This window comes from Phyllobates terribilis, unplaced genomic scaffold (assembly GCF_046119375.1).
Source record: "Phyllobates terribilis strain yellow unplaced genomic scaffold, ASM4611937v1 Scaffold_8__6_contigs__length_399053987, whole genome shotgun sequence".
Classification (NCBI taxonomy): domain Eukaryota; kingdom Metazoa; phylum Chordata; class Amphibia; order Anura; family Dendrobatidae; genus Phyllobates; species Phyllobates terribilis.
Genome location: NW_027362768.1, coordinates 382,300,049 through 382,309,759, shown reverse-complemented (window position 1 = coordinate 382,309,759; position 9,711 = coordinate 382,300,049). Strand labels below are relative to the sequence as shown.

At 50.9% G+C, this 9,711-nt stretch overlaps 1 protein-coding gene across 1 annotated transcript in view; it reads left to right on the top strand.

Annotated features, from left to right (window-relative positions):
• Window positions 1-2,261: 2,261 nt before the first annotated feature.
• The window catches only part of LOC141157597 (contactin-4-like), a 278,609-nt gene continuing 271,159 nt past the window's right edge, over window positions 2,262-9,711 (top strand). The window contains exons 1-2 of the mRNA XM_073645060.1: window positions 2,262-2,421; window positions 3,254-3,344. The gene's annotated coding sequence lies outside the window, so the exon portion shown is untranslated. The remainder of the gene's footprint in view (window positions 2,422-3,253; window positions 3,345-9,711) is intronic.

The window sequence follows — 9,711 nt, the reverse complement described above, 5'->3', positions numbered from 1 at the left end:
GTGCCCTCCCCTGTACCCTCACCTCTCCACCTGTTCCCTCTTCTGTATCCTCACCTCTCCTCCTGTGCCCTTCTCTGCATCCTCACCTTTCCTCCTGTGCCCTACTCTATAACCTCACCTCTTCTCCTGTGCCCTCCTTTCTATTCTCACCTCTCCTCCTGTGCCCTCCTCTATATCCTCACCTCTTCTCCTGTGCACTCCTCTGTATCCTCACCTGTCTTCCTGCGCCCTCCTCTGTATCCTCACCTCTCCTCCTGTGCCCTCCTCTGTATCCTCACCTGTCTTCCTGTGCCCTCCTCTATATCCTCACCTCTCCTCCTCTGCCCTCCTCTGTATCCTCACCTGTCTTCCTGTGTCCTCCTCTATATTTTCTCCTCTTCTCCTGTGCCCTCCTCTGTATCCTCACCTGTCTTCCTGTGCCTTCCTCTATATCCTCACCGCTCCTCCTGTGCCCTCCTCTGTATCCTCACCCATTTTACTGTGCCCTCCTCTTTATATATCCTCACCTCTCCTCCTCTGCCCTCCTTTGTATTCTCACCTGTCTTCTTGTGCCCTCCTCTATATCCTCGCCTCTCCTCCTGTGCCCCCTTCTGTAACCTCATCTCTCCTCCTGTGCCCTCCTCTGTATCCTCACCTCTCCTCCTGTGCCCTCCTCTGTATCCTCACCTCTCCTCCTGTGTACTCTCTTCTGTATCCTCACCTCTCCTCCTGTGCCCTCCTTTGTATCCTTACCACTCCTCCTGTGCCCTCCTCTGTATCCTCACCTCTTCTGCTGTGCCCTCCTCTGTATCCTCACCTTTCCTCCTTTTCCCTCCTTAGTATCCTTACCTCTCCTCCTGTGCCTTCCTCTGCATCCTCACCATTCCTCCTGTGCCCTACTCTATATCCTCACCTCTTCTCCTGTGCTCTCCTTTTTATCCTCACCTCTCCTCCTGTGCCCTCCTCTATATCCTCACCTCTTCTCCTGTGCTCTCCTTTGTATCCTAACCTCTCCTCCTGTGCACTCCTCTGTATCCTCACCTGTCTTCCTGTGCCCTCCTCTATATCCTCACCTCTTCTCCTGTGCCCTCCTCTTTATCCTCACCTGTCTTCCCGTGCCCTCCTCTGTATCCTCACCTCTCCTCCTGTGCCCTCCTCTGTTTCCTCACCTGTCTTCCTGTGCCCTCCTCTATATCCTCACCTCTTCTCCTGTGCCCTCCTCTGTATCCTCACCTGTCTTCCTGTGCCCTCCTCTATCTCCTCACCTCTCCCCCTGTGCCCTCCTCTGTATCCTCACCCATTTTACTGTGCTCTCCTCTATATATATCCTCACCTCTCCTCCTGTGCCCTCCTCTGTATCCTCACCTGTCTTCTTGTGCCCTCCTCTATATCCTCGCCTCTCCTCCTGTGCCCCCCTCTGTAACCTCATCTCTCCCCCTGTGCCCTCCTCTGTATCACCTCTCCTTCTGTGCCGTCCTCTGTATCCTCACCTCTCCTCCTGTGCCCTCCTTTGTATCCTTACCTCTCCTCCTATGCCCTCCTGTGTATCCTCACCTCTTCTGCTGTGCCCTCCTCTGTATCCTCACCTTTCCTCCTTTGCCCTCCTTAGTATCCTTACCTTTCCTCCTGTGCCTTCTTCTGTATCCTCACCTCTCCTCCTGTGCCCTCCTCTGTATCCTCACTTCCTCCTGTGCTCTCCTCTGTATCCTCACCTCTCTTCCTGTGTACTCTCCTCTCTATCCTCACCTCTCCTCCTGTGCCCTCCTCTGTATCCTCACCTCTCCTCCTGTGCCCTCCTCTGTATCCTCACCTCTCCTCCTGTGCTCTCCTCTGTATCCTCACCTCTCCTCCTGTGCCCTCCTTTGTATCCTTACCTCTCCTCCTGTGCCATCCTCTGTATCCTCACCTCTCCTCCTCCATCCTCTCTATCCTCACCTCTCCTCCTCCATCCTCTGTATCCCCACCTCTCCTCCTGTGCCCTCCTCTGTATCCTCACCTTTCTTCCTGTGCCCTCCTCTGTATCCTCACCTCTCCTCCTGTGCCCTCCTCTGTATCCTCACCTCTCCTCCTGTGCCCTCCTCTGTATCCTCACCTCTCCTCCTCCATCCTCTCTATCCTCACCTCTCCTCCTCCATCCTCTGTATCCCCACCTCTCCTCCTGTGCCCTCCTCTGTATCCTCACCTTTCTTCCTGTGCCCTCCTCTGTATCCTCACCTCTCCTCCTGTGCCCTCCTCTGTATCCTCACCTCTCCTCCTCCATCCTCTGTATCCTCACCTCTCCTCCTTCATCCTGTGCTGTGAGAGGAGGGATTTTCTCGCTCATCACCAGGTCTCTCTGTCTCTGACGTTGAATGTTCATGCCCGGTCCGGCTCATCCGCTGCCCTCTCCATTACCCGCACACACTAGGGAGGAGGACGGGGATCCGTATCCGCTGATTGCAGGTGAGGAGGGGCTGCCGGTGCCATCTGCCGCACCATCCGCAGCTCTCCTGCCGGAGCCCGGGGCTCCTCCTGCAGACATAGCTATGAATATACCGAGGAACGTATCCTCTACTGGGGGTGTCAGCTCTCCATTATCTATCTATTATCTATCTATTATCTATCTATTATCTATCTCCTGAGTTGTGATAAGGGGGTAATTCTGTATGTTTGGATTGGGGCAGCGGAGGGAATACTCCCGGGACCTGATGGGAGTTGTAGCTGCCACTAATTGTAATGTTCTTCCTTTATAACCCAGGGCAATGACATTCCCTCCGGCAGCAGCAATTAGCCAGAGATCCCTGCAGCGGTAACACTTCAGGCCTGACACACTGTAACGAGCTCTGCAGCTCTGTCACCTGGGCCTGATCAGATTGAGGCCTCTGTGTGTGAATAAGAATTCTATTCTCCGCCAGCAGAGATGGAGACAATGATGGGGATTTGCAGCACAAAGTATTTAGTGTTTCTCCAGAATTTCTCCGGTTTCTACAATTTATTACATTATTATATAACGGAAAGTTCTGCACTTTCTAGTAGACTTTGCGTCTTGACTCTTTACCAGTCTTTACTATCTGTGCTTGCTGTCGATGAATGGAGGATAAAATCTTGTCCTGATTCTGTTCACCTGACACAGCACAGGGCTCGTTACATTGTATCAGCGCTTCTTGTAACCGGCCCTGCACCTGACACTGTGCAGGGTGTGGGATGAAAAACTCACCGTGACCTTTTCACATTTTAGAATTTGGGCATTTTTTGCTCACCTTTTGATTTTATAACTTTATAATGTAATTTCTAGGTCTGAACTGTCAGCGGAGGCGGCACATGGAATATTGAGCAGGACCCGATCACAGATTCTACCGTCCGGCTGCCCTGGATCAGCAGAACTGGTGAGTCTGTACTTTGTGACGCTCAGATTTCGGCAGGGTCACTTCAGCATGGTAATGCTATTATTTGGATGATGTGGACCGAGTATTTCATATGTGTACCCGCTATTTGGGTCTTGTATAAGGCGCTGATATTAGCCCTGTATGACCCTAACGTGCTCACTGTATGATAGGTACGTTTGTGCACGGTTTGGGATCTATATGGCGGTATTCTGTAGGCGATGTACGATACTAAGAATTCCGCACTGTATGATCCTCGTTTGGTTAGTGCATGCCACTGTTATTAGGCACTGCGTAACACTGATATTTGTGCACTATGTGATAGTAATATTTGGCATAATATGATTGAAATTCCTCAACTGAGAAGAAAAAGTGAATGATGTCGACGTCACTGATCTGAGAATGATGAACACATGGAAACAACATTTCCACACTATCTGGATTTCTCCATTCCGGAGTCTGAACCTCGTGCAGAAATCCAAGCACCTGCGGCCTCGGCTGCTATCACTGAGGTCATTAATGGTCGTCTGGGGAAGGTTCTGCCACTGAATGCACTTGGGACCACAAATCATCAAGATCCGCTGCTGGCAGGTCTCCGGAGTAGGACTGGTGTGATGTTCCCTCGTTGAGACCTCTTCATAACCTCAAACCACTGCTCTCCAAGGTTATCATGGTGCAAAGCAAGACAACATGCTGGCCAGAATCCAGGTGCAATAACAGCTCGGCGTTACCATGATTTGGCAGTGGAATCAGCAATGTGGCCATTTCTCCAGTGTCCCAGGAGACGTTTTTCACATGACACTCACAGGCCGCATGGTCCTCACATGTCTCCGAACTTGTCTTCCCGCGGTGGCAGCATCTCCGGATTTGTCTTCCCGCGGTGGCAGCATCTCCGGACTTGTCTTCCCGCGGTGGCAGCATCTCCGGACTTGTCTTCCCGCGGTGGCAGCATCTCCAGACTTGTCTCCCACGGCTGCAGCATCTCCAAACTTGTCTCCCACGGCTGCAGCATCTCCAGACTTGTCTCCCACAGCTGCAGCATCTCCAGACTTGTCTCCCACGGCTGCAGCATCTCCAGACTTGTCTCCCACGGCGGCAGCATCTCCAGACTTGTCTCCCACAGCTGCAGCATCTCCAGACTTGTCTCCCACGGCTGCAGCATCTCCAGACTTGTCTCCCACAGCTGCAGCATCTCCAGACTTGTCTCCCACGGCGGCAGCATCTCCAGACTTGTCTTCATCCAGCACATCAGGGACGTCATTGGTCGGTTATTACACAGGAGCTGCCGGAAGCGAATCCTAATGATTTCAGTGGCAGAACCTTCCTCAAACGACCATTGACAGCAGCCGAGGCCGGAGAATCCAGAGGTTGTGATAATTTAGTTTCCATTTTTCATCATTTGCAGATGAGTGATGTCTCCATCCTGGCATTTCCTTCTTTCCACGACATTTTCTTCCAGGTGTTATAATTTCATTGTTGCACTGTGTGTACACTGGGCAATATTAATATCTCGGCACTGCATGATACTAATATTTTGGGATTGTATTGCAGTAATATTTAGGTGCTGTGTGGCGCTATTATTTAGGCGCTGTGTAATGCTAATATTTAGTCACAGTAATATTCGGGGACAGTGTGATACTGATAATTGGGCTCTGCCCAGAGATGTCATTTAGGTTCTGTATGACACTATATCTTGAGCTGTAAAGGTTGGAGCAGGACGGCCTCTGATAAATGATATAGAAGTCTGTGTCCCGTGTGAGGCGCAGTCTGCTATATGGCGTGTCGTGGAGCCGGCCCTGATCCTCTGCTGATGAAATTGTCTCTCTGGCTAAGCAGATTATTAATATGAATGAGCTGATATAGTATGAGGCTCCGCAGTGGGTGCATGGATCAGCAGTGGTGGAGTGTGAGGCACGAGGCGCCTGTCACCATGTATCTCATACATGCAGCGCCTCATGCCTCATATGCTGATCTGTCATCTACCAGCAGCGAAGCCGATGCAGTGTGACGGCAAAAGCCTTGTGAAGGGGAAATATATCTAAAGCGTTTGTGGGGTAATTCCCAACTTAAATCCAAAACAGACCTGGTGCAAAGTTATAAAAAAACTTCTTGATTTAAAATCTCAGTGCCCAATGTGTTTTTGAGCTCAAGGACCCCTTCACCAAGCGGCAGAAATGAGTTGTGCACTGAGATTTTGAATGAAGACGTTTTTAGTCACTGTCATGTGTCTGGATTCGAATCCTTGATTCTGTGGTCGGCGTTTCTTCCCTCTGAGCCACAGCAGATTCATCTTTTCTTTGTGTGCTTTAGTTCTGTTATCTTTATTCCTGTCGGTTTTGGGTAACAGGTGTTTTTCATTCACTCTGTTTGTCTGTCCTATCACCTTTCGGGTGCAGCTTTAAATACCTTCTCCTGCTGGTGTTTCGTGCTGGTGATAGACTTTGTTCGATTCGTTCTATTTTTTGCAGTTTGTTGGTTACAGTTGCTTTGTGTGCGATCCTATATCCCTTAGGGAACTGCTACTTTAGTGATACTAGTAGCTGCTAAGAACATTCAGGGTGCACGTCAAGTGTGGGCGCCATTGAATTGTCTTGGGGTGCCAACCTCCACGGTCAGGCAGGGACAGACCAAGGTCAGAGGAGAGCTTTTCCTAGTCTGAACAGGGATCTGTTAGGTTCAGGTATTTGTCCCTCTGGTTTGTACGTTGCCCGTGTGAATATGCTTTAGCAGTTATAACACTCACTTTGCACCAGGTCTATTTTGGAGTTTAGTTGGGAATTACCCAACCGACACTTGGATGCATTATAGTTACCACTTGGTTTTGTTCTGTGACAAGCTCAGCTGTGGATGCAAGACGGGCTGCATCGTGTTTTATCAATTAGTGGAGATGTGCTCGTCTGGCACAACCTCTCAAGGTGAGCACTCCTAAGTTATGTGGATCTCCTTTGTTACCAGTACTTCCTCACTCTATATGTGCTCTTTTTTTTTTTTGCTTATGTCTATTACAAAGGGGAAAGTGACTCATTATCCTGTACCCCAAGTGTCAGCCCCATTATGCTGCACCCCAAGTGTCAGCGTCCTTATCCTTCATGTGCCCCTCGTGACCCATCTCCATCTCCCTGTGTCCCTGCTCCACGCGCTCCCTGTGTCCCTGCTCCACGTCCTCCCCGTGTCTCTATTATAAGCGCTCCCCTTGTCCCTGCTCCACGCACTCCTCGTCTCCCTGCGTCCCTGCTCCTTGTGTCCCTGCTCCACGCATTCCTTGTGTCCCTGCTCCTTGTGTCCCTGCTCCATGTGCTCCTCGTGTCCCTGCGTCCCTGCTCCTCGTGTCCCTGCATCCCTGCTGCTCGTGTCCCTGCTCCATGTGCTCCTTGTGTCCCTGAATCCCTGCTGCTTGTGTCCCTGCATCCCTGTTGCTTGTGTCCCTGCTCCATGTGCTCCCTGTGTCCCTGCTCCCTGTGTCCCTGCTCCTTGTGTCCCTGCTCCACGCACTCCTCGTGTCCCTGCTCCTTGTGCTCCTCGTGTCCCTGCGTCCCTGCTCCTCGTGCCCTGCTCCATGTGCTCCTCTTGTCCCTGCATCCCTGCTGCTCGTGTCCCTGCGTCCCTGCTGCTCGTGTCCCTGCTCCATGTGCTCCTTGTGTCCCTGCATCCCTGCTGCTTGTGTCCCTGCATCCCTGCTGCTCGTGTCCCTGCTCCATGTGCTCCTTGTGTCCCTGCTCCACGCACTCCTCGTGTCCCTGCGTCCCTGCTCCTTATGCTCCTCGTGTCCCTGCGTCCCTGCTCCTCGTGTCCCTGCATCCCTGCTGCTCGTGTCCCTGCTCCATGTGCTCCTTGTGTCCCTGAATCCCTGCTGCTTGTGTCCCTGCATCCCTGTTGCTTGTGTCCCTGCTCCATGTGCTCCCTGTGTCCCTGCTCCCTGTGTCCCTGCTCCCTGTGTCCCTGCTCCCTGTGTCCCTGTTCCTTGTGTCCCTGCTCCACGCACTCCTCGTGTCCCTGCTCCTTGTGCTCCTCGTGTCCCTGCGTCCCTGCTCCTCGTGTCCCTGCTCCTCGTGTCCCTGCGTCCCTGCTGCTCATGTCCCTGCTCCATGTGCTCCTTGTGTCCCTGCATCCCTGCTGCTTGTGTCCCTGCTCCATGTGCTCCCTGTGTCCCTGCTCCCTGTGTCCCTGCTCCTTGTGTCCCTGCTCCACGCACTCCTCGTGTCCCTGCGTCCCTGCTCCTCGTGTCCCTGCGTCCCTGCTGCTCGTGTCCCTGCTCCATGCGCTCCTTGTGTCCCTGCATCCCTGCTGCTCGTGTCCCTGCTCCCTGTGTCCCTGCCCCTTGTATCCCTGCTACACACACTCCTCGTGGCCCTGCGTCCCTGCTCCACGCGCTTCCCGTGCTCCTCGTGTCCCTGCTCCATGTGCTCCCCCATATTTTCACACAATCTGCTTCCTTGGGTTGTTTTCATTTTGGGCATCATCTAAGTTGGCAAACAGCAGCTGAAGACAGATAACAATTTCCCTCTCGCCTTGTCTGTCCATATTCCAATGTCACAGAAATATTGGAAGAAAGCATGGCGGCGGCGGCGTGTAACGTCATTCCCTGCGTATTCCGCACTTCACGTTTTTGTCTTCCAGATTGCTCGTTCTTCACCATTACTGCACAGACTTCACTGTTTTGTGACCAAATGTCCTTTATTTTCCTGAGACAGATTTGTTTTATCCTTTTTTTCCTCCATTTATTTAGTTATTTATTTTTGTATCTAGGAAATAACAAGGTGCATTGTCCCTGAAATGTCCACATATCTGGAGGTCTTAAAGGGGAATCGCAGGGGGCTGCCTGGTGGGAGACAGAGGTCCACTTCATGCATAACAAATCCCACTGGCCACATATTGAAGAAGGATTCATCACATTTTATAGAAATAGTGTAATGAAAAGTTCTGCAACTTTGAAATAAATGGGAGATTGTGGTATTTCTTCACCGATCCCATCAGCCGGATACCTGCACCCACTGCTCAGACTGCAAGTATCCAAAAAATGAGATACACAGCTCAGCAAACAGTATCACACAGGAGAGGATTAGATACACAGCTCAGCAGACAGTATCACACAGGATAGGATTAGATACACAGCTCAGCAGACAGTATCACACAGGATAGGATTAGATACACGGCTCAGCAGACAGTATCACACAGGATAGGATTAGATACACAGCTCAGCAGACAGTATCACACAGGATAGGATTAGATACACGGCTCAGCAGACAGTATCACACAGGATAGGATTAGATACACGGCTCAGCAGACAGTATCACACAGGATAGGATTAGATACACAGCTCAGCAGACAGTATCACACAGGATAGGATTAGATACACGGCTCAGCAGACAGTATCACACAGGATAGGATTAGATACACGGCTCAGCAGACAGTATCACACAGGAGAGGATTAGATACACGGCTCAGCAGACAGTATCACACAGCAGAGGATTAGATACACAGCTCAGCAGACAGTATCACACAGCAGAGGATTAGATACACAGCTCAGCAGACAGTATCACACAGGATAGGATTAGATACACAGCTCAGCAGACAGTATCACACAGGATAGGATTAGATACACGGCTCAGCAGACAGTATCACACAGGATAGGATTAGATACACGGCTCAGCAGACAGTATCACACAGGAGAGGATTAGATACACGGCTCAGCAGACAGTATCACACAGGAGAGGATTAGATACACGGCTCAGCAGACAGTATCACACAGGATAGGATTAGATACACGGCTCAGCAGACAGTATCACACAGGAGAGGATTAGATACACGGCTCAGCAGACAGTATCACACAGGAGAGGATTAGATACACAGCTCAGCAGACAGTATCACACAGGAGAGGATTAGATACACGGCTCAGCACACAGTATCACACAGGAGAGGATTAGATACACGGCTCAGCAGTCAGTATCACACAGGATAGGATTAGATACACAGCTCAGCAGTCAGTATCACACAGGACAGGATTAGATACACGGCTCAGCAGACAGTATCACACAGGAGAGGATTAGATACACGGCTCAGCAGACAGTATCACACAGGATAGGATTAGATACACGGCTCAGCAGACAGTATCACACAGGAGAGGATTATATACACAGCTCAGCAGACAGTATCACACTGGATAGGATTAGATACACAGCTCAGCAGACAGTATCACACAGGATAGGATTAGATACACAGCTCAGCAGTCAGTATCACACAGGACAGGATTAGATACACGGCTCAGCAGACAGTATCACACAGGAGAGGATTAGATACACGGCTCAGCAGACAGTATCACACTGGATATGATTAGATACACAGCTCAGCAGTCAGTATCAGATATGATAGG